Here is a 25,110-nt window from a genome sequence, read left to right on the forward strand (position 1 = left end):
TAGTTGGAGCAGAGAGCATTGTTGAGGCTTATGGTTAAGTTCATGAACAGAATCAGCTTGAGGTAGGGGATAGATCAAAAGCAAAGTGCAAGTGGGACACTTGTTGGTAAAGTACCAAGCCAAAAATATCTTGAGAATGTCAGATCAGAGGCAAGAGCCAGAAGCAAGCAGAGTGAAATTGTTGTGGGGAAACCCAGGTTGACAGGAGCAAGCCCCCAAGTTTCCATGGGGAGTCTGGGCCATGACCTACTGGTCATTTGCATGTGTGTCTTATTTAACGTTAACCACCTGCTCACAGTTGCTATGTGAAGGGGGCAGGGATAAGGGCCACACTGAGTCAGAGAAAGTCAAAAGGTGTGCTCATCTGTGGAAGATTTTCAAGTAGGGAGAACCCTGAAATCCAAGGCTACTGGTTATAAGGGAGCCATGAAGCAAGACACTATAAACATAACAGCAATGCAGTCTTCCAGAAACTTGGGAAAATAGTAATTGGTAATTAATTACCAGAAATTAGTAATTGGTAGTCTTTATCTGATACCAAAATAATTTGAAAGTTCTTATGTCATTTAATGCCATGGACATCTGTTGCTTTTTAGAAAAGGCACACACACGTACAATTCGTGTATTTTTATCTTAACCCCTTGTTAGTGATAATAACAAGAGGCCAAATGGTGTATGTTATATTTTTGTTAATCATGAGCAGGAAGTTTAAATTCCTCATGTTATTTTCCACATGTACAGGATGAAGACATCTTTCTATGAATAACTGTGAGCAAATACCACATCTTTAGACACAAAAATCTACAGTTGTATGAAAAAAAATTTTTAACAGTTTTTGCAAACTCTGACTTCAAAGTACTCATTAAATATGCATATATGTTTTCTATTTTAAAATAAAATCCCCAATAGATTGCTTAATAAAACCAATTTATTCATTGGAAATAGGTTTCCATATACAAAAAAAAAGGGGGGTTGGTTAAATAAGATACACATTATTTTACTTTCAAATTAAAGAATCTCAGCTTTTTCTCATCTTTGTAACTTTGTCTTTTAATGCATGACAGTTTTGAAGATTATAGACCAATTATTGTGTACTTATTATCCTTCAAGGAAAAAAATAGTAACTTTACAGTAGAGAAGCTTACCAGACATGACTTTCAACAAACAATCCAAGGTGACATAAACTTTGATCTGACAAGTTGAAATCCTGTACCATCCGATAGGATGCACTGAGGAGGACATAGCCTCATTTTGTGGTATATTTGCCAAAGATGCATGATATCAGTTAAATTAGGAAGGAATGTGACAAACCCAACTGAGGGACATTCTCAAAAGAAGGCATACAAAAGGCCAACTGGTATATGAAAAGCTGCTCACCGTCACTCAACATCAGGGAAGTACAGATCAAAAACACATTGACACAGCACATGATACCCGTTAGGATTTTTTATCACACGCACACAAAAAAGAGTAAGTGTTGGTGAAGATGTGGAAATTGAAACCCTTGTGTGCTGTTGGTAGGAATGGTACAGCCACTGTAGGAAATAGCATGGCGGTTCCTAACAAATGCTATGTAATTCAAGCAATCTGTCTTCTGGATATTTACCCAAAAGAATTGAAATGGGGATCTCATCGGTGAAGGCACTGTGGAAAGCAGTATGAAGGTCCCTCATAACTCAAAAATGGAACCACCCCATGCTCCAGCATGGATCCTGCATTTGAAAGGTTTTTGTGAACAAAGGTTTTAAAAGATCCCACTTTCTGTCTTTTCTCAGACGATTAGTCGTATGTCTTTCAAACCTTGAAGTAGTTGCAACAGGGTTTTCAATATACATTTGAGAGGAACGTTACTTTCGCTAACCCTTCCTACATCACAGGAAGCACAGGTGTCCTGTAACAGCACCTCACTCCTGCTCTCTGTCCCTCTACTATTGCTGTTAATTCTTTCATTCCATAACCTATAATAACCCAGTGCATTGTCGCAGTATTATTTGGAAAAAGGCTGTCCGATCAATATATTTTTTAAGAACAAGTACAATTTTTAAAAAGAATGAGTAAAATAGATTTAAATTTACCCTCATTGATTCCTTCTTTAGTGCTCGTTCTTTCTTTACGTAGATGCACGTTTCTGACCTCATCGTTTTCCTTTTCTGTAAAGAATTTCCTTTAACCTGTCTTGCAAGTGAGCTTCACGATAGACAAATTTCTTCAGATCTGCCAGAGAAAGTCTTCCTCACTTTTCAAGAATAATTTTGTGGGATATAGAATTCTAGGTTGTGGGACTTTTTATCAACACTTTAAATATTTCCTTTCCACACTTTTCTTGCTTGTGAAGTTTCTGAAAAGAAACTCATTACAATCCTTGTCCTTGTTTCTTACAGGTAAGGTGTTTCCTTTTTCCTCTCCTCTAGATTTTCTCAAGATGTTGTTTGTTTGTTTGTTTGTTTTCTTTTCTTTTTGTTTGAATATGATATGCCTAGGCGTATGTTCATCCTGCTTGGTATTCTCTGAGATTCCTGGATCTGTGGTTTGGGGTTTATCTTTATTTTTGGAAAATTCTCATCCAGTCATGATCACCTCAATAGTTTATTCTGCTCCTTTCTCTCATTCTTCTTCTGGTATTCCTGTCATACTTGTGTTAGACCTTTTGTAATTGGTCCACAGTTCTTGGATACTCTGCTCCATTTTTTTCCTGTTGATTTTTCTCTTTGCTTTTCAGTTTGGGAAGTTTCTATTGACATATCTTCAAGCCAATTGAGTTTTTCTTTGGCTGTTTCCAGTCTATGAAAGGCATTCTTCATTGCTATTACCATGTTTTTTAAATTATTATTTCTATCATTTTTTTTTTCCTTTAATTTCTACCTCGCTACTTACATTACCTGTCTTTGCATTTTGTCTACTTTTCCCATTAGAACACTTGGTATAATAATCATAGCTGTCTTGAGTTCCTAGTCTAATTTTTGCAAAACCTCTGGAAAATCTGGGTCTGGGTCTGACGCTCACTTGTTTCTTCAGACTGGGTTTATCACCTTTTAGACTGCCTTGTAATTTGATGCTGAAAGCTGGCCATGATGTATATAGTAAAAGGGATTGAGGTAAATAGACCATTACTGTGAGGACTTATGCGTGTCTGGCTAGGAGTCGGGCTGTGTTTAGTACTTTCTATAGCTGTAGGTGTGGAAGCTAAAGTTTTCTCTAGTTTCCCCATGTTTATCTCCCCTAATGTCTTAGGGTTTCTTTGGAATCCCTAGATAGGGTCTGAGTCTCACAGCTCTTTCTGATGTCGTGTCCCCATGGGAGCCCTATTGCTGTGGCAAGGTGAAAGTAGGGAGTAAACATTCCATAGTACTGTGCTGACACCTCCGCCTTTGTGTGAGCCTGTCTTCCTTGGCTTCGAGTTTCAAATGTGTTTCTCAGCAATTTTCTCACCCCTAGGTGAGACAGGAAGGCTGGAGTTGGTATTTCCTTCCCAAAGGGGGTTGGCTGTGGTAAAGGAGTTTTCCTTGAGGGCAGATGGAGAACAGAATATGCTGGGTATACTTTACTGGTTGCTTTTACCAGATGTCTTTCAAATGGTTCCTAACCTGTCTTTCTACTGGAAGTGTGAGGAGATTGTCCTCCAATCTTCACCTTGAGTCCCTGGTAGAAATCCCAGAGGCAAAACTCATGAAGTTGTAGGGGCCCTCGTAAGACTGGTGCCTCAGAGGAGTAATCCTGACATCTGTTGTCATGCTTTCTCAAGGATTATAAAGACTTAAAAAATTTTTTTTCTAACACTTATTTATTTTTGAGAGACAGAGTGTGAGCAGGGGAGGGGCAGAGAGAGAGACGGAGACACAGAATCCGAAGCAGGCTCCAGGCTCCATCCTGTCAGCACAGAGCTGGACACGGGGCTCAAACTCACAGACAGTGAGTTCATGAGCTGAGCCAAAATCAGATGCTTAATGGCCTGAGCCACCCAGGCGCCCCTCAAGGATTACAGAGAGCTTTTTAAAGGCATTAGCTATATAGAAGCTTTTGTTCTAGCCATATAAAATTATTGTTATAGAAAGTATGAATATAATGACGTATGGCCCTGAGTATGTCTCCTGATATCCATGACTTTGTCTAATTCTCTACCACATTAAGTCAGGGATGGCTTTATCTGATTCATATAATATGGAGGTTGTTTGTGGCTTTAAAGGGGAGGTTATCAAAGGCATTGCTGCTTCTACTTTGGCCTGTTGGGTTGTTTTCTCTGGAGAATCCAGTCACCATCTTAGAGAGAGTCCATGTGCAGAGGACTAAAGCCTCCACAACAACCAGCACCAACTTTGCAGTGCCATTTAAACTTTCAGATGATTGTAGCCTCAGTTGATGTGTAACTACAGACACTCAAGACAACCCAGGACTTGAGCTGTGGAAAGGGTGGGAGACAACAAATGACTATTGTCATTCTGAGCAATTGGATATGTAGCAACAGGTAAGGAATACAACATCCCCTGTCACAAGGAAGGAACCAGCATCTCTGAAAGTTACCATACACACAATTTACCAATAGTGAAACATCGACAGATTTGGCATTAGAAGACCTGAGCTTAAGTGCTGACTCTTCTATTAGAAGGGTGACTTTAGGCAAGTAATTTAACTATTTAACTTCTTCTAAGATCTCTGATTGCAAATGAATTTAGATGTGGTTACTTATGCCCAGAATATTCCCCTTCCTCCCCACCTAATAAATGCCTACCTTTATTTAAAGAAACTCCCTGAAGTGCTGTGAGGCTTTGCCACATCTGTCTTCCTTCATAAGATACACTGAGCTACTCGTGTCACAGAACTGGCCGTACTCATTTAGTGGCTGTTTCCCATTACGTTGGAGCAAACTATGTGTGTTTCTATCTTATTTCTTGCTATGAAATATACTTCATGAGGCAAGTACCACATTTAATTTCACTTTACTTGCAGTGTTTATACACCTGTTGGTGCAAAACAGATGCTGAATACCGGTTTGTGTAAATGTATGAATGTTTTCCTTCCAACAAAGAAATAAAACAGAAAGGCAAGTGCTATTGTTACCCTAATTATTTTCATTATTATTATTGTTAGTTAGGAAATGTCTTTTATCAAAAAGCATTGCTCTTTAGTTCCCTTTTAAGTCTGAAGTAAATTAAGAATTATGCTTACACTATAGGAGTTTTTAAGAGATAATCTTGTTGAGACAATGACACTTCCTTTAGCACAAAAGGATGAATCATTTTCTAATTCGTATTTGAAGCATGACCATTTTCTATAATTAGATGTTCATGCCAACTCCCTAATTTAGGCCTATACATATTGGTGCTTTTATACAGTGGGATATATTTGTCTTTTTGGTTCCTTTCTACAGACTTGAATCCCTTAACAAACATCAAACATCTCCTATGCTCTGAAGTAACTTAGTTGGCACTGTATTAATTTGCTTGGGCAGCCATGACAAAATGTCATAGACTGAGTGACTTAAATAACAGAGTTTCATTTTTTCACAGGTCCAGAGGCTGCAAGTGTGAAAGGAGGGTGCAGCATGGTCAGTTTCTGGTGAGGGCTCTCTTTCTGGCTTGCAGACATCCACCTCTCACTGTGTCCTCCCATGGTGGAGAGAGAGTGGGCCAGTGTCTCTTCTTATAGGGACACTAATCCTATCAGATCTGGGCCCCCACCCTTACGACCTCATTTAACTTTAATTACTTCATCACAGGCCCTCATATCCACATACAGTCACACTGGGGATTAAGATTCCAACGTATGAATTTGGGGTGACACATACATTCAGTCTATAACATTGTGCTCCTGCCCCTCCAAATCAATGTCTTTATTGCATGCAAAATACATTTATTCACTCCAACAGCCCCAAAGTCTTACCTCATTCTACCATCAACTTTAAGTTTTTATTTAAATTCCATTTAGTTAACATACAGTGTAGTACTAGTTTCAGGTGTACAATTTAGTGATTCAACATTTACATGTAATACCTGGTGCTCATCACAACATGTACTCTCCTCTACCCCCATCACCCACACCTCCTCTCTGGTAACCATCAGGATGTTCTCTACACTTAAGAGTCTGTTTCTTGGTTTGCCTCCCTCTCTCTCTCTCTCTCTTTTCCCCTCTGCTCTTCTGTTTTGTTTATTAAATTCCACATATAAGTGAAATCATATGGTATTTGTCTTTCTCTGACCGATTTATTTTGCTTGGGATAATACTCTCTAGCTCCATCCACATTGTTGCAAATGGTAACGTTTCATTCTTTTTAAAGGCTGAGATAGATATAGATATAGATAATTGTGTCTTATCCATTCATCAGTCAATGAACACTTGGGCCATTTCCATAATTTGGCTATTGTATATAATACTGCTTTAAACATTGAGGTGCATGTATCCCTTTGAATTAGCATTTTTGTATTCTTTGGGTAAATACCTAGTAGTGCAATTGCTGTATCAACCTTAAAGTATAAAGTCTAAGTCTCAGCAAATGTCATCTAATTCAGATATGGGTAAGACTTGAGGTATGATTTATCCTGAGGCAAAATGTCTCTCCAGCTGTGAACCTGTAAAATCAGAGAATTACGTACTTCTAAAATATAATAGTGGGGGGATCAGACATAGGTTAGATATTCCCATTATAAAAAGGAGAAAATGGAGAAATGCAAGTGTGATAGGTCTCAAGCAAGTTCAAAACATAACAAGGAAAATTGCATTATATCTCAACTCTTGAGAACAATCCTGTTTGGTTGATTCCCTGCCTTTGTGACTCCCTGCGGTGGTGATCCTGCCTTCTGGATCCACTGGGGCAGGGGTTATACCCTTATAGTTCTGTGAGGTGTGGGTCTTACACCCATGGATTTGCCAGGCAGGGATCCTACCCTTAAGGCTCTGGACAGTTTCACTCTCAAATTTCAGGTGGTTCCAGCAGTGGCCACAGCCTTTGAAGCCCAGGAGGTAGCCTGATGAACTCTGAGTCAACTTCAGGGTTATTCTTCTATTTTCTTAATTTTTTTTCAACGTTTATTTATTTTTGGGGGGACAGAGAGAGACAGAGCATGAGCGGGGGAGGGGCAGAGAGAGAGGGAGACACAGAATCGGAAACAGGCTCCAGGCTCTGAGCCATCAGCCCAGAGCCCGACGCGGGGCTCGAACTCCCGGACCGCGAGATCGTGACCTGGCTGAAGTCGGACGCTTAACCGACTGCGCCACCCAGGCGCCCCTTTTCTATTTTCTTAAATATTAGCACATATTCACAGCTGAATAGCTTTATTGCCCTGTCCTGCAGAATCTAAGAAGTCCAACAGCCTTCCTTCATTTTGTCCCATCTTCGTTTTCTTCAGTTAAAACTGGCACTATTTCTGCTCATATAATCCCATTTTCATTCCAGATTTCTGCTTATGTGGCTGATTACATTTGTGGTTCAATCATACCCTTAATGTTCTCTTTAGAACACAATCTCTCTCTCTCTCCCTCTCTCTCTCTCTCTGTCTGTCTGTCTTTTTCTGCAATACAGATAAGTTGGGAATATTCTACATCTCCAAATTCTGGTTCCTTTTTGCTTAATAATTCCTTTAATTCATGTCTTTCCCTTTGCATTTACTGTAAGTGGTCAGAGGGACCTATGACACACCTTCAACATTTTGCTTAGAAAACTTCTCAGCTAAATATTCAATTTTACCATTCACAAATTCTATCTTCCACCCCCCCCCCACCAAAAGTAGAACATAATTTAGCCAAGTTCTTTGCCACTTTAATCACGAGGATTACCTTTCTCCATTTCCCAATAGCCATTCCTGATTTACATCTGAGACTCATCAGAATGCCCTTTAATGTTCCTACCTCTAGCAACATTCTGTTCATGATTACTTATATGTTCTCCAAGAACATGGACGCTTTCTCTCCAGCTCTCTTTTACCTTCTGAGGTGTCGAAGAATTGTCTTCAACATCCATATTTCTACCATCTCTTCATGGCAATATAGGTTTTTTTCTTGTATAAATCTCAAAAATCCTCCAGGCTTAATCTGTTATCCAGTTCAAAAGCCATTTGCTTCAATGAAGTACCCCACATCATAGTAGCAAATAGAAAAATACAGCAAACACTGGGGATGGGAGAGAATCTGATTTCCAACGTTATGATATGATTAGATTGAAACACTCAATTTCCAACAAAAACAATGACAAAAATACAAAGCACACACAAAAAACTGAAAAGTGTGTTAATACAAAAGAAAAAAAAACAATAGAAACTATCTCTGAGAAAGACCAGCTGGCAGACATACTTGAGAAAGACTTTAAAACTACCGTCTCAAAATCTCAAAGTACTAAAAGAAGACATGGAGAAAGTTGAGATAACAGTGTATGAACACAATGGAAATATCAATAAAGAGGCAGAAAACTGGAAAAGCAACCTATAATAAATTTTGAAGTTGAAAATTACAATAACTGAAATGAAAAATTCTTTAGAGGGATTCAAGGACAGATTTGAATGGACAGAAGAAAGAATCAACAAACTTATAGATAAGACAGTGGGAAACACCAAGTCTGAGGAACATAAAGAAAAAAAAGACTGCAGAAAAGCAAATAGAACTTAGGGACCTGTGGGAGAACATCAGCCAGACCAATATGTGTGTCGTGGGAGTCCCAGAAGGAGAAGCGAGAATATTTGAAGAAATAATGGCTGAAAACTTCCCCAAATTGATGAAAGATATGAATATAAATATGAAAGAAGCTCAACTAATTCTATTAGGATGAACTCAAAGAGAGTCACATGGAGACATATAACCAAACTGTTGAAAGAGAAAGAGAGAATCTTGAAAGTAGCCAGAGAGAAGTGATTTGTCACATACAAGGTATCCTCAATAAGATTATCATAGATTTCTCATCAGAAACCTTAGAGACCAGAAGGTAGTGGGCTGGTATATTCAAAGTGCTAAAAGAAAAAAAGGCACCCCCAAATCCTATATACAGCAAGTTTACCCTTAAAAGTAATGGAGAAGTTAAGACTTCTCAGACAAACAAAAGCTGAGGGAGTTCAGGACCACTAGATCTGCAAAAAATGCTCAAAGGAGTTCTGTAGCACCCTAGACAGTCACTTGAAAACATATTGAGAAATAATGATCACAGTAGAGGTAGATACATGGTCACTGGGTGGTAGAACTTAGGGACAGGCTGAAGGTGTCCTCAGCATCTCTGGTTGAGACTTGGGAGGGCAGATCAGAGAGTTGGTTCTTCTCATTACTGTGCTGCCCTAGACTCAAGCCTGGGATGGGAAAGCCACACCAACTTCATTTTCCTGTTTTGCTTTACTCAGGTTCTCACTTTTCCTTCCTTCCTTCCTCTCCCCTCTCCTTTTAACCTACCCTCCTGTCCACCTCCACTTCTTCCCTACCAAGCTGATTTTTTTCTTTTGTGCAGCCTTAAACCTGTGGATGGTTGTTCCTATATGGCTTGGGGAGGAGATTGTAAAAGGCCACTGTTACATGAATGATTTCTTAAGCTAAAGTATCCCTAAACATCAATTTTAAGCAGCTGAATTCATATGTTGAAGGAAACGACATATTGCCAAAACACGTGTTTTGATTAGATGACATGAATCCCAGGAGCATATGGGAGCCAGAGGCACAGTTACAACTCCAAAACAATTCAAGGGGGGTTTCAATGACCAGGACAAGGTTAGACGGATCTTGAATCACTAGTTCAAGATTACACAGAAAAGGTTAAATATTGTTCGTTTAAATATACTATTTGATAGTACTGCTTCTGTTTAAAAGCAATTTTTTATAAAATTTTATTAATTTGTTTAAGTACATGGAGAATTCTTTATTTTAAATCTGATTCCTAAGGTTTAGACCGCGGAGCCCTCCCCCGGGATTCAATTTCTTCTTAATAACAGTGTGTATTAGCAGCGTTCTCAGGCAGGAGGAAATCGCTGTTCTCGCACCAAAACTGCCAGCTCTAACTTATCAGTTTCCAACATAACAGTTTTAGTTCTTTCCCTGAAAAACCACTCCTGGTATGGCACTGAGGATGCAAGCATTAAGAATAAAGAGAAATAACTAAAGAGCAGGATTTATTTTCCCTTGGTCCATATAGAGATTAGAGATATTGAAGATGCTGCCTCTGGAGTCAAGCTACTAAATTTTCTGTGCCTCAGTTTCCATATTTGAAACAACTCTATTGTTGTTAGGAGGGTGAAATGAGATCTTACCTGCATATCACTTAGCCTGGTTGCTATATTATAGTAGGTATGCCATTAACCATACAGCCAGATTTATTAGGGTTATCTCCATTGGTCTTTGCCTGATGATTGTTTCTAAATTAAATGAAAAAAAGGATATCTGAACACTTGTTTATACAAATCTTGTATATCATGTTTTGTTTAGTACTGAGAGTAAAGTGTCCTTATAAACTAAACTACAAGACCCATACTGCCATGTAAATTATATGACACTTTTTCAGGAAATTTTAAAACAAAATACTCCCTAATTGTTAAACTGATTTCGTTGTGGTTGGGAACTGTAGGCAGCTTGTGCTACATTTCATTACTAATGAATAGTTCAAATAAATATTAGTCAGTGAGCCCCAAAGGAGAAGGAAACTGATCTTAAAAAAAAAGGAAGAGAGAAATACAATATTTAATTCTTAATCTAGAATTTACTTTCTGCAGGATGACTTTTTCTTTTATTGTCCTCTGATCCTTGTGCTCACACAGTGGTGTAACGAGTTGGAAATTTGTGAGCTAACCATAAAATGTATACTGTTTAACTTCTTTTGCAAAGTATTTGCATAATTCTGACATTTTTATGACCCTATTAAGATGGTGACTTGAATCACCTGGCCACAATTTCTTAGGAAAACTATTGTAAGCTTTCTGCTTGGTGATTTGATTGGGCATGTAACATTTTAAGAAGTTTTGTTTTCTTTTCTTTTGGTAAGAGAGTGTCCACAGAGGAATAGTATAAACTTTTCAAGGTAAAGAATACTTATGAGCTGACAAAAACCAATGCTGCCTGTGCCAAGATGTTACACTAACAGAAATTCTTACAATTTGTGTAAATGGTAGAGGCTATGTTTGTTTGAAAAGCTGGTTATATGCACACGTAATTGGTGTGTACTTTAAAGTAATGACTTACAGGTTGACTGTCAGCTTATCCAAATACTGAAAGACTCTTCATTCTTAATTTATCTTGACTTTTAGGCTTAGTTTGGAACAGCTAAGAAATTAGCAAAATTGATATTTTGTATGGTTTCCTGAAAGCAAATCAAATGTGCTACAAAAATTAGCACCACCTGGTAAAGCAGGACAAAATTTAAAATATTCTTTATTGATATTAATAATTTATAATTTCCACATTAATCTAAATAATTAAATAGAGCCTGAAAACTAAAAACATAGAAAAAAATAAAATAATGAAAAGATAAATTCCCACAGACATGCAAACGTTTCTAAATTGTTACCTGTTCAGATTTATATAGACAAAACATCTGGACATCTGGCTTGAAAAGCGTTTCAACCCTATATTTGTGTTAGGTACACAGTATTTTTTTTTAAGTCCCGGATTCTAAATGGTTTATCCTTTAATCTTGTTGAAAGAGACGTTGCACTAAAAAAAATGTACCAGGAATAAATATGAAATTCAGCTGATTGTAGCATTTTGGTAGATTTCATTTCATGTTAGGAACCACATCCATAATACAGTGTGAGTAACATAGCAAGATGTGAAGCAGTATATCCAGGCTCGTGTTATTTCTGGTAATAGTCTGTCTCTCCATTCATGTCCATATATCAATTCTGTGATTTACAAAACAAATTTAGAACAGTTGTTTCATGGGTGGGATTATATGGAATGTATTTTGTATTCTGTATGCTTCTCTATTTTTGAGGATATTTTATTTTGTATTTCCAGTTTAGACATCTTCACTAAGCTGCTGGCATGTGTTTTCCTGTACTGGCATTGCATAATTCATTATTTGCCCAACTTGGAAACCCCATTAAAGGTTCCAAGAGTTGGAACCCTATGTTCATTTGTATCTTGTTATCTAATCTTAGAGCACTGTGACCTGTTTAAGGATTTAAACCTCCTCACCTGCTTATTAGCTTTAATAAGTCAGGTTTAAGAGTTGACATATAACCTTGATTCCTCTAAATAAAATATTAGATATTATTTCATATAAATTACTTTGATTTGGGCCAATAATATTCAAGAACTATTTTTTTCTGTTAAATTCATTATCATAATTAGTCCTTATAAAACAAAGAAGAGGCAGTTTGAGACAAATTTTATTTTATATTTATTCCTAGGATAGAAATACTAATAACAACCTAAGATGTAACTTTTGATAAACATAAATTAGATATAATCAACACTATGCAGGATAAAAAAAATGCTAAAATGTGCCAATATCAATGGAATTAATATACCATTTATTGAGCACTTACTATGTGCCAGATAGTTTACATATTTTATCTCATTCAATCCTGAAACAGTGATTTATTAGGCACTGTATTTTGCAGATAAGGAAGCAAACAAAGAGAGTGTTACTTGTCTGTGGTCTCACAGTAGTAAGTGCAAGCGTGGAGACTCAGTTCTGATTGCAGAACCAGAACTCATGTCACTGTGACACCATTTGCCCAAGGATCTTGGTAGAATATGCAAAATAAATAAAAATGTCAATGAAGGTATTTTTTTCTGACTATAACTCACAGCTAAGTATTATATTTGAAATGAATGTGTTATCTTTTTAAAAAGTCATTTGTGATTTATTTCCTTCACTACAGAGCCCAGATGGTGGCATCAGAGCTTTAAAAAGCCTGCCCTACAAGGAAGATAAATCCCAGGGCTGTAGGAGGAGAGCAAGGTGCCATTGTGCTAGTTCATTCACATAATTGCAAGACTACTTTGTTCACTTTTTCATTCTTGACATTAAAACAACTGATATTCACCAGGTCAAAGAGAATTACAGCATAAATCAATTTTCTGTTTTAGACAAGGCTTTAACTTTGACTTTCTAATAGAAAACCAAGAAAAATGTAACTCTTAACACTCCAGACTGTAGTATATTATGCTAACCAGCAAAACTATTCTTTTGTGATGTTCTCAGAGAAAGGCAGTAAATTAGAATTAAGATCACCATCCGGTGTGAGTTGGATTAGAATTATATCTGTTGAGGGCGTCTGGGTGGCTCAGTCAGTTGAGTGTCTGACCTCAGCTTAGGTCATGATCTCGCAGTTTGTGAGTTTGACTCCCACGTCAGGCTCTCTGCTGTCAGCTCAGAGACCACTCTGCTTTGGATCCTCTATCCCCCCTTTGCCTCTGCCCCTCCTCTGCTTGTGCTCTCTCTCTGAAAAATAAATAATAGACATTTAAAAAAATTATATTTGTTGAGTGAGTGAAATAAAGTATAAAAAATATTCTTTGTCATTTTATTACATAGAAAAATTATAAAGTTTGGTCAGCAAGATTTTTTTTTCACTTTTGAGATACTAATATAGACAAAGATAACCCAAAGATCAGAATTTAGAATATATCAGAACTTGAGTTTCTCTTTCCCTATCAAAGGCAGTAAACAATTCTTAGTTTCTAGGTGCTGTCTGCACTAAGGCATCCTCCAAGCTGGTAGTGAGGCTGAGGAACTCACCAGGGTAAAATGGTGGCCCGGTGTTGACTTGTGGGCAATGACTGGTCATATTACAGTGGGTACAGACTGACTTACTCTCCAGAGAGCTAATTAAATTAAGAGACCGTATCACATCAAATGTAATACAACTTGGAAGAGATAAGTTCTAGTTGCTTAGAGAAAAGCATAGTAACTGGACTAGAGCTGAGTCTTGAACCTCAAGTCTGAGAAATGGCACGCAGATCCAGAATTATTATCAAGGATATCAGCCTTGATTACTACTCTATCCCCAACATTTGGCATAATACTTGGCACATAGTAGGCACTCCCAAACTATTTTTAAAAAATAATTAATGAATAAATAAACAAATAAATGGCTTCAGTGAATGACTTCATTTAAATTTTGCTCCTAAGAATAGGACCTTGAGATTCTACCTGTTTGAGAAAAGGTATAGGAAAAAAAAGTAGATAAGGATTTCAGAGAAATGATTATGTGTTCTGTGCAACATAACCCTCATATCAAATTTTGAAATAACAAAAAAATCTAAAAATTATAGTAAATGAAAAACATACTTCATGGCATTATGTAGAATTCTACATATGGGAACACTGAGAAATTTCAACCAGATTTATCCTAACTGTAATCCTGTGTAGAACTGAAACCTATCTGCATTCATGTTCTGCCTGTGATTTTTTTAGCTGCCAATGGAAGCAATGCAGATAAATCTTTATTTTCTTTCATAGAGAGTTTAAACAATTTAATGTCATTCTACTTTTCTCTAGACTGTGTCCAGGTTTCCTCAACCACTCCTAGAATGGTATGGCTCCTAGCACCCCCACCACCCTGGTTGTCACCCTCAGGATAGACCAGGTCATTAATATCCTGCATAAAGTTTAGAGCTGAAGGCCCCAGAGCTCTAGATATAAGTGTATCTATTTGTGTTTGCTTGTTTGTTTGTTTGTTTGTTTTTCCCCCATTTGCTCTGGTCCTCTCCCTTTTCTCTATGCTAATACTCTCTCTGCCAAGAATACTCTCCTCCTGGCCCTCTTCCTGTATGTAGTTCAGGGTTTTCTCTGGGGACCCTTCAGTAATCAGGATTAATTCAAGCCCCCTTATACACTTCATGGCTCCCTGTACTTATCTTTTTATTACACTTGTCATCATAGAAAATTTAGTTATTTGCAGTTGTGATTATTTGATCAGTACATATTTTTCCCACTAGACAGTAAAATGTGTGAGGGAAGGGATCATAATTGATTTTGTTCATACTTGCTATATTGTGGCTAGTATGGTAACCAGTACAGAGGCAATAAACACTCATTATTTGTTAGTTTAATAATCTGGTAACTAAACTTCTGATACCGTAACTTAAGGTGAAATTTGCTTTCCTTTTCCCCAAGCATTATTGATTTATTTTTAGTATGGTTTCCCTAAAAGTAACAGTGGGATTTTCACGAGTTTTTTGTTTTTTTTTTTTTTTTTAATGTAACTGAAATCACACAGTCCATTAAATGGTGAGCTAGAATCCCAACCAAATCTGGAAGATTCTGGAGCTCTTATTTCACACCGTTCAGATAAAGAGTCTTCCTCTTGAGAAGGAAGGACTCCAGGTACTACTGTAGATAGTTGATGAAATCTCTGGTAGTAGATACAGTTTTCCCCAATCAGCCCTGTGTGTATCTTTCTCGTGTATATGCACATGAAACCCTAAAGTCAATAAGTAGGACTCAAAACGCTTCTGTGATGAGCTTGTCAGCTGTGGTAGGCTGCGATCACTTGCAAACTCTGGCTAGGGGGCCACAGGGGATGCCAGTCACACTGCTACAGGCCCCTATTCCAGACAAATATCAAGTGAGATGGCAGGAAAGGAGACAGGCTCTCCCTGTGAGACAGCATGTGGCAGCTGCCTAGGGTACAAGCTCGTCAGTGTACGAACAATCATGCCGGGTTCCATTTTTATTTTCATTTTTTATTTTTTTAATTTCTTAATTTATTTTTGAGAGAGAGAGAGAGACAGAGCATCAGTGGGGGAGGGACAAAGAGAGGGGGAGACACAGAATCCAAAGCAGGCTCCAGGCTCTGAGCCGTCAGCAGAGAGCCCAATGTGGGGCTCAAGCTCACAAACCATGAGATCATGACCTGAGCCAAAGTCAGATGCTTAACTGAGCCACCCAGGTGCCCCAGGTTTCATTTTTATACCATGGCACTGAAGTATAAATATTCTTTTTATCACCCTCTGCTAACAGTCTGTTAATAGACATTTACATTTAATAGGTTGTCAATAGATTCCTAATGTCTCACATTTCGAAATGTTGGCTCTCACACAAGTATATTTAATGCTGTCTTGTCTCTATTTAATGCCCAGTCTCTTTCAGGCCCTCTGGCTTGGTATTTATCTTCCAACTGCTAGAGTGAGGCTATTTTCTGGTTCAGGATATACATACCCAGCTGTTTTTGTTTGAAATCTAGAACAGCTTAGTGGGCCTAAACCAGTTGTACTATTTACACTCAGGCAAGGAGAGTCCTCTATTGTCAGACAGAATATTTACTGATAACAGATGTGTGTCTCCTTCCCTCTGCCAGGAAGATAGTGCCAATGGCTGAATTTCCCAATGAGAATGAGTTATGATGAAGGCTTACATTGATCTGGTTTCATTTCTGCAATTTATGGAACAAGATAATCTCCCTGCCTCTTTCTGCTGTAACTCTTGAGGTGTTCCTGAATTTCCATTATTGCAGTGCTGCTGACATATTAAGAAGAATGCTGGTAGGACTCACTCTCTGAATTCCATCATTTCATGGATGGAAGGGCCTGTCATCAGAACATACCCAAGTCATCATGTAGGAGTTACAGCATTAGCTGTAACTAATGCTAGTTACATCTAGTCCTCTTTGTCCCTAGAAACAAAAATTATCTCATGTCTGTGCAGTGGAGGGAGCAGCACCTCTCCTGGCCTTTTGCACTACACCAGCTTGGAGGGGTGGCAGAGGGGGAGGGTAGGGGGCAGAATCTCTAGTTCTGGGGAGGGCATGGCAGTAGGGTGTTTGTACAGCTCTGTGAACTGAGGTCAGTGCTGGGGACCACTGCAGGGGTCCTAGGGGAGTGTGCTGGACATTCAGTGGCAAAGGCCATTGGGGTCTTTGGTGGCAAAGGCTTCTGAGGTCCTCTTATCCTCCTTTTTCTCCAAGGGAGCAAGAGCTAAGCTGAGGGGAGCCCTCTTGGCATCGGGTCAGGCATACAGCACTCAGAGGGGCAGCGGAGCTAGAGAAAGGGGTACGTTTAGCTGCTGTGGCATCTGGGACAAGGGACACAGGAACAGCGGCTGCAGTGGTAGAGCTGTTGTGTGAGGTTCGAGAGTGTGTAGACCACCACTGAGCCTCTGGGGCTCACCAGCTGGGCTCAGGTCTGGGGCTGGGGGTGAGATGTAGCAGTAGCATGGGCCTAGGAATGAGGACACGGCAGTGACTTGGGCCCAGAGTGCAAAGTGCAGCCACAGTGTGGCCCCAGGGATGGCAGGTCAAAAGCCTGACTTAGGGCCGAGGGGTAGGGCAGCAGCACAGCATCAGCACAGTTCTGTGGGTGGTGAGGAGCCATGGCATCCCAATTCCAGAAAGTGTGGGGTGACAGCAAGTCGGGACCCAAGGGCAGGTCTCACTATGGCAAGGGCTCCGGTCCCGGGGACTCTGGGCTGCTCCTTTGACTAGAGACCATGTTGGGGAAGACTACGGCACCCTTGGTAGCAAAGGCTCTAGTGTCTGCCTGCTGTCACCCCCAAAGTTGCTTTTCGAATAAGTGTATCATGGTCAATAAATGCGTGTGATGAACTTTTAACAAAATCTTTATTGTGGAACAATTTTAGATTTATAGATGACTGTGCAAATAATGCAGAACGTTTTCGTATACCCAATATCCAGTTTGTCTTTATTATAAAATCTTACATCAGTGTGGTATATTTATCACAATTAATGAACTAATGTTGATACATTATTATTAATTAGCATTCATATTTTATTCAGATTTGCTTATTTTTTCCTTAAAGTCCTCATTCGATTCCAAGATGGCTTCAGAGTATCAACTTACACAGTACTAATGTCTTCCTAAGTTCCTCTTGGCTGTGACTGTTTCTCAGACTTTTCTTGTTTTTATGACCTCAGTGGTTTTGAGGATGACGGTCAGGTATTTTGTACAATGTCACTTACTTGGAATCCATCTGCCTAGTTTTCATTACTAGACTGGGATTATGTGGTTGGGTAAAGTGCCATTTTCATCACATGTGCATTCGATCAACATGACATTGTGTTGGTGTTAACCTGTATCACCTGGATGAGGTCATGTTTTTCAGGTTTCTTCACTATAAAGTTAATCTTTTCCCCCTTTTCACACAGTTGTTGAAAAAGGTCATCATACACAGCCCACATCTAAGGAGCAGAGAGTTATGTCCCAGTTTCTTTGGGGAGAAGTATCCTAATGAGCCCATAAGCGAATCGGACATGTATTCCTGAGTGTATTGGAGGCTCTAAAGTAAAGACGTGCAGAGGTATGCCCTACTGGAGCATTTTAAAAAGTGGCAGAATGAACCACCCCGCCTGTCACATGTGGATGAAGAGTTAATCAATGGTAGACTTACTCTGAACCCAGTGTTTGGTTTCTGGAGGTTATCAACCATCAGTTCAGGGAAATACTTCCAGGATTTGAAATCTGGGCCGCTTCATCCAGTATCACAGTTGTTAAATCTGTTTACCACTTCTAATTTCCCCCATTCTATATCTAACACATAAGGATAGGAAGCTTATTAACAGAAGAAAGAGCAGCCATAGTCACTTAAATGTAGGTCAGTGGTGATTTGGAAACTGAAAGATATCTGAAATGGTGTACCTTTATTCTCATCAAAATACATCATTGTGGACACATAGGAACAGGCATTTACTGCTGACTGAGTGTAGAATTACAGTCAGATTCTTTGATGTTTGCTTGGGTGTCTGAGAAGTGTTCTCAGGGCTAAAGGCAATTGCTGTAAATCATATAAACATTGGTCTAATGAAGAGAAATTACCATAATGTTGTAAACTCAAAAGAGATAAATATATATGTGCATGTTTTTTTTGATTAGTACAAATCAACTGCCCATGTGAAGGGAAGGCAGAGGTGCATAGAGTTTGGGCTCTTCATCCCCCAGCTATGCCTCTAAAGGACAAACATGGTGGATGGACATAGAGAAGAGAAGCGGAGACCAAGACTTCAAATATTGTTATAGGGCTAGAAGTGTTTTGGGAAAAACCCTTTAGCAGGGTACACGTTTGTCTCTCTCATTTTGCATCATCTCGAATGACTTAAAAGGTCTTTCTGATTTACTACGAATCCATTTTAAATAGCCTCCGGCTGTACTGGGTGAACGGAGAAAAAAACATAAGCTGTCAAAATGAGATCTAACAATGACAAAAGAAACCACCCAAGAAAACTGCAGGCTTGGGAGCCAAAACCCAGTCTCTGGTTTTCCCTACTGCTGATTTGGGTCTGGAAACCTGAGCACACTCCGGACTTTTCTGGGGCCCTATTTCATGTATCTGTGACAAGCTGGGATGAGAATAGAATACATAGGTCATCCCTTACAGGTCCAAGGTTGTACATGACTCTAAGTTGTGTAATTATAGGTTTGGGAAGTACAGGGTTGCCGGAAGAATGAACTCATTTCCAGGTAGGTGGAGAATCTCTGAGCCAGCAACCCTGGAGTCAGAGGTGTGATATGTCCACTCCTATATAAACAAAAACATCAATAAAAGCATGGAAAAAATTCCATTTAGGGGTGCCTGGGTGGCTCAGTTGGTTGAGCGTCCGACTTCGGCTCAGGTCACGATCTTGCGGTCCGGGAGTTCGAGCCCCGCGTCGGGCTCTGGGCTGATGGCTCAGAGCCTGGAGCCTGTTTCCGATTCTGTGTCTCCCTCTCTCTCTGCCCCTCCCCCGTTCATGCTCTGTCTCTCTCTGTCTCAAAAATAAGTAAAATGTTAAAAAAAAATTAAAAAAAAATTCCATTTAATGCAACATAAAAACAGCACATAGAAATGCTGGAGACCATAAAATGGCTGAATCCAGGAAAGCCAAACTAACAAAGCCTCATAAACTGTGCTATCCTGTTTCTTCAGGTGGACAAAAGGACTTCTGACACTGTTGCTTGTTTCTTTGAGGGAAATTCCCAGCAACGGGAACTGAAGCACTGTGGTCAGATCGTCGTGTTTGTGGGACTTACTCTCTCCAAGTTTTCCTGCCAATTTGTTAGAACATATTTCTTGATTAAAGCTATGTTGAAATTGTATACCAGCTGCCAAACTATTTTCAAGTCAGCTTGTAAAGTTTTCACTCCTACAGCACATATCTTTCCTGTGAGGATTTGCAACCATGAGAACTATCATTTAAGATACTTGCATTTATAAGCATGAAAGTGTAATCTCCCATAAAATAAATGCTAAGTGGTCATTTTCATTGAAAGTATCCTAACAGACAACTGTAACAATGTGGTTTTGAAACGCTCTGTAAATTAAGTCTTTGGTGGGTCACACTATGGGAATTTTAAGTCAAAATACTCAAGCACATAAGGCAAGATATGACCCATATACCTGCATATACCTATATGCAGGTGACTCACCTCAAATGTCAGAAGATACCTGTTCATCTCAGAGACCCTGTTCACACTAGTCCAACATACATGGGCCAAGGATGCTTTGCACATGAGCCTCTGAATCTGTCTTCCTTTCTTCTCTCTGGCTCACTTTAAAATAGGAAGTAACAGCTGCTTTACAAGCCATAAGAAGGCAGTGAGGCAGCTCTGGTGACACGAAAGGGAGCCTTGGTGCTGTCTTCCCTTTCCCAGGCTGACAACCTGGATACAGGTTCATGGGTTATATACTAGTCCACTCCTTGTGCTGACTCCCTGAGTTATTCCAGACCCAGGAGATGCTACCTAAAAACAGCTGAATCAGTAGACATCTCATTGTACAGCTCTCCGTGACAGCCAGCATCATCTTGCAAGCATACATGTAAACTCAGCTCCTGTGGCCGTGGCCTCAGCAGAGAGGCACAACCTGTGTCACAGTCCTTTGTGCATGAGATCAGACCCTTGAGTGTGTTTATGAAACATGTGCCCATTGTAACATACTGTAAAGTTTGAGACAGTCAATTTATTAGGATGCAGTGGTGATCTTTCTCCAGGGGCAAACATCACAAACACTTTAGAGAATAAATTTCTAGATCTCTTTATGAGCTTAGATAGAATGTATAATTGAATAAAAATGAGATTATACCATAAAAGATGTTCTGTAACCTGATTTTTAACTTAAAGTATGTTATTTAAATGTTTCTATTATAAATAAATATAAATCTATTTTGTTGTATTTTAATGGATGTACTCCATTCTACTAAGGATTTGCCCCATGTTTACCACCCAACCTTCTAATAAACATTTAGGTTATTGCCATGTTTATGCTATATCCACACAATTGAAATAAACTATGGTGCACCTTTTAAAACTATCAGATATTCATTTAACACTTAATACATATACACTTAATTATTATTAATTAATTAATTAATTAAATTGTAAATGTAGTGAATTATTTTAAATTCCAAAACCTGAACATTTGGACTCACACAGTGTATACCTGTAATTAATGTCTTCAAGTTCTGGTTTTCTCGAATTACTTCCAGAAAGTTCGAAAGATTTTTTCAAAACCAACAATAGGTGTGGCTCTTCTCTCATCTGCTCGTGGAAGTCTGCACCAGCTACTGGGAGGTGGTGGCAGAGAGCAGGTCCTTGGGGCCTAGAAAAGTCCTGCAAAAATGTCTCTGTAGCCATCTCTTGAAGACCTGAAAGGAGGCAAAGTAATTCGGGCTCAAGCTGCCTTTTCTGCAAATGCTGCCAAGCCAGCAATTTCATCTGAAGCTTCTGCTCCCATCTCCAAGAGGGAAGTCTCTTTACCGAACGCATCTGGAGCTCTCTTGGTACGTGGGCCTGAGTTTTAATGAAGAAGAAATCCCTGCAAATAGAGCCTTGGTCCCTGGAGCATCGGATCAGGGGCAGCTGGTAGCAAGACCTTCCAGCAGGAATGTGGTGGCTCCTATAACTGGCAACGATGTTGGACTTTGTGGAGCATAAGTTAAGCATGGGTTTGGGGAAGTCATTTTGTGTAAGGACCAAGATGGAGAAATTAGGCTCAGGCTTAAATCAGTAATAATATCAGTAGTAATGGTGTATTTGTGCAGCTGGTCCAGGCAAAATCTCCTGCCTGATTGGTTGGCCTGAAGTTTGGAGACCACGTACTCCAGATCAGCTTGGAAAACTGTGCAGAGGCTGGAGTGCGATGAAGCACAAGGCCTTTGAGAGAAGATTACTGACTGTCCAGGATGTTCCAGGGCAGGCCCTCCGAACAGATTCCAGGACAGGCCCTCTGAACGGACAATCACCTTGTGTGAAGGTAGTACTGGACATGTTGGCTTTATCTTTAAAAATGGAAAGATGGAGCATCTGGGTGGCTCAGTCTGTTAAGCATCTGACTTTGGTTCGGGTCACTGTCTCAGGGTTCGTGAGTTCGAGCTCCATGTCGAGCTCTGTGCTGACAGCTCAGAGCCTGGAACCTGCTTCGGATTCTGTATCTCCTTCTCTCTCTGCCCCTCCCCTGCTTGTGCTCTGTCTCTCAAAAATAAATAAACATTAAAAAAATAAAAAAAATAATAAAAATAAAAATGGAAAGATAACACCCATAGTGAAAGATAGCTCGGCAGCCAGAATCGGTCTTCTCACAGAACACAGCATCTGTGAAGTTAGTGGGCACAATGTCATTGAGTTGAAGGACTCTCAAACTGCAAACATATGGTCAACATCTGAGACTATAGTTACTATTACAACCATGCCTACTTTTATCTTTGAATATATTATTCGAATACAATATCCATTTTATATTATTAAATGGATGGCACCAAGCATTATGAAAAGCCTGAAGGATCACACCATTCCTGAGGTTTAAAAGTCATGGCACAGTCGAGGAAGGGTGCCTGGGTAGCTCAGTTGGTTAGTGTCCAACTTTGGCTCAGGTCTCATGGATCATGGGTTTGAGCTCTGAGTCAGTCTCTGTGTGGACAGCTCAGAGCCTGGAGCCTACTTCAGATTCTCTGCCTGCCTCTCTGCCCCTCCCCCGCTCATGCGTGCTCTCTCTCTCTCTCAAAATTAAATAAACTTAAAAAAAATCATGGCACAATGGAAGCAAACAAAATGGTAGTGACTCTTTATCCTAATTTTTTTTTCTTTTTGGTTTATGCCTATTCCATTTTAAATATGTATAAATAAAGTTTAAAAAAAAATAACTTAGCTTTTCCTGATCCACTATTCTACTTTGAGCTACTTTGAGCTACTTTCCCAGCATGTGCTTCCATATTTCATACACACACACACACACACACACACACACACACGTTCCTGGTATAAACTAGTCTAGGGTTCTATTGTTCTGTCATTCACATACTTTTGAAATTGCTAAAACTAACACAACCAAGAAAACTTCTTCTTAGTATTAACTAATGGTTTTCTTGCAAAGAAGCTACTTTATGTGCATGTTTCTCCTAACGTAAGAGTAGTCAACAGCAAAGTCCTCAAAGTATTGGAACACATTCTTAGCCAGTCTAACGACCTAATTGCTGTTAGACTGAAGGTAAGAACATGGTGTCTAAGGAATTGTTGGAGTGTCAGACAAGGATTTCCAAAAATCTGAAATCCCAATCTTCTGTTCACTATACCGTCCCTAAACTGTTTTGTTTATATGATAGTTTAGATGTGAATTGTCATGGTTCACATAACCTTGGTAGAGCCTTACTGGGCAGCAAAAGTCTCCTCTTCTCGCCCATACTTTCCACTGGATGCCACCATCTTTAAAATTTGCTGCCATGGAATTACTTCAAACCTGAGAGGTAATTTTAAGTCCTGAAGTATCTGGTACAAGTCAGGCTTCTGGGAACAATTTCTACTTATTTATAACACTGTAAAGAGGAAGAATATCTATTTCTACCTCAGGTATCCTGATATTTTCTCTATTACTTACTTGTCCTGTTAGGAACTCCAACACTTTAGGACTGAATCAGAACTCTGATATTGTCTAGTTGATGATTCCAAAATAAGCTAATCATTAATTACCAATGAGTTTATTTTTTAAAAAACAAATTCCAAATCTAGGTTTCTGATTCAGCATGTTCTTTGAAACTCCCCCAGTAGATTCAAATAAGCACCCAGGTTTGAGAGTCACCAACACAGGACAATCCTGCCACTTAGAGTCAGGAAACTGAAACACCATGGTCATTCAGCTCTGAACCCTGCTGGGACAGACTGGGAGACACACGGCAAGGTCTGCTGCAATTTAGGACCAACATCTCCCCCCATTGGCCAACAGACAGCTTGTGTTTACCCTGAAGGCTAGTGCCCAAGGCTGCAAAAAATTTCAAATACAGGAGAGCCTAGGTGGCTCCGTTGGTTAAGCATCTGACTGTTGATTTTGGCTCAGGTCATGATCTCACGGTTTGGGAGATCAAGCCCTGCATCAGACTCTGAGCTGACAGCACAGAGACTGCTTGGGACTCTCTCCTTCTCTCTCTGCCCCTCCCCCACTGGCGTGCACATGCACGGTCTCTCTCTCTCTCTCTCTCTCCCTCAAAATAAAGAAATAAACTTAAACATTTTTCAAATATATTAACATTTTGCAGTGACAAAGTGGTAGAGTTGAATTAGCGCTCGGGTATCCCTGCCATGAATGCAGTGGTGAGTATTCATTATATGGAAGTGGACACTACTTTCCCTGCAAAGTTCTGTTTGCTTGCTACCTGGTGACCAGAACAAATTTTGCTTGTGCTTATTGAATAGCTAATTAATGTGTTGGCAAAGCATTATCTCGCCTTTATCACTCCCAATAATTAAATTTGGTAATCCTGATTGGTGTGTCTTGTAAACTGGAAAATTAGTGACAAGAGAAAAAAATCTAACAGCTGAGTGTAGTTCGCTTGAGGAGAAATCACTTGGGCATTAGGAGGTATGACGTCTTATCACCAAAACAGAAAGCTGGCAGCTGAAGGTAAGATCATACAAGCTGGTTTGCCCAGAGAGTCCCCATTTATATCTGTTGTCTTAAGTGTAATTATTCATGTGGCCTCTTTCACTTTCTAAAGTCTCCTGGTTTAGACAACAAATTATTTGGTCACGCTATTCCTAAAGTATTTTGTAGATTTCAAAATATTCAGCACCATTGAGAGGTCTGTGGGTAAAAGACGTTCCAGCAGAAGCAAGGTGATCCAGGCCATGGCAGCTTCACCCCACTGGTGCAAGGATTCATTTGGTAACAGGACTGAACAAGGAGGGGCTTCTCTGGGTCTCTTGCTCCATGCAAATTCCTCTGGAGTCATGGGCTTGGGTTTTCTGAAGACCATTTTCTGAAGTTTGGAGGACTGCTTTTCAGTAGAAAGT

The 25,110-nt window shown here is 39.5% G+C and overlaps 1 pseudogene; it reads left to right on the top strand.

The window, feature by feature from the left end:
• Window positions 1-21,449: 21,449 nt before the first annotated feature.
• LOC121044540 (syntenin-1-like) lies at window positions 21,450-22,633 on the top strand (annotated as a pseudogene).
• The last annotated feature ends 2,477 nt before the right edge of the window (window positions 22,634-25,110 follow it).

This window comes from Herpailurus yagouaroundi, unplaced genomic scaffold (assembly GCF_014898765.1).
Source record: "Herpailurus yagouaroundi ecotype Mexico unplaced genomic scaffold, PumYag 188, whole genome shotgun sequence".
Classification (NCBI taxonomy): Eukaryota; Metazoa; Chordata; class Mammalia; order Carnivora; family Felidae; genus Herpailurus; species Herpailurus yagouaroundi.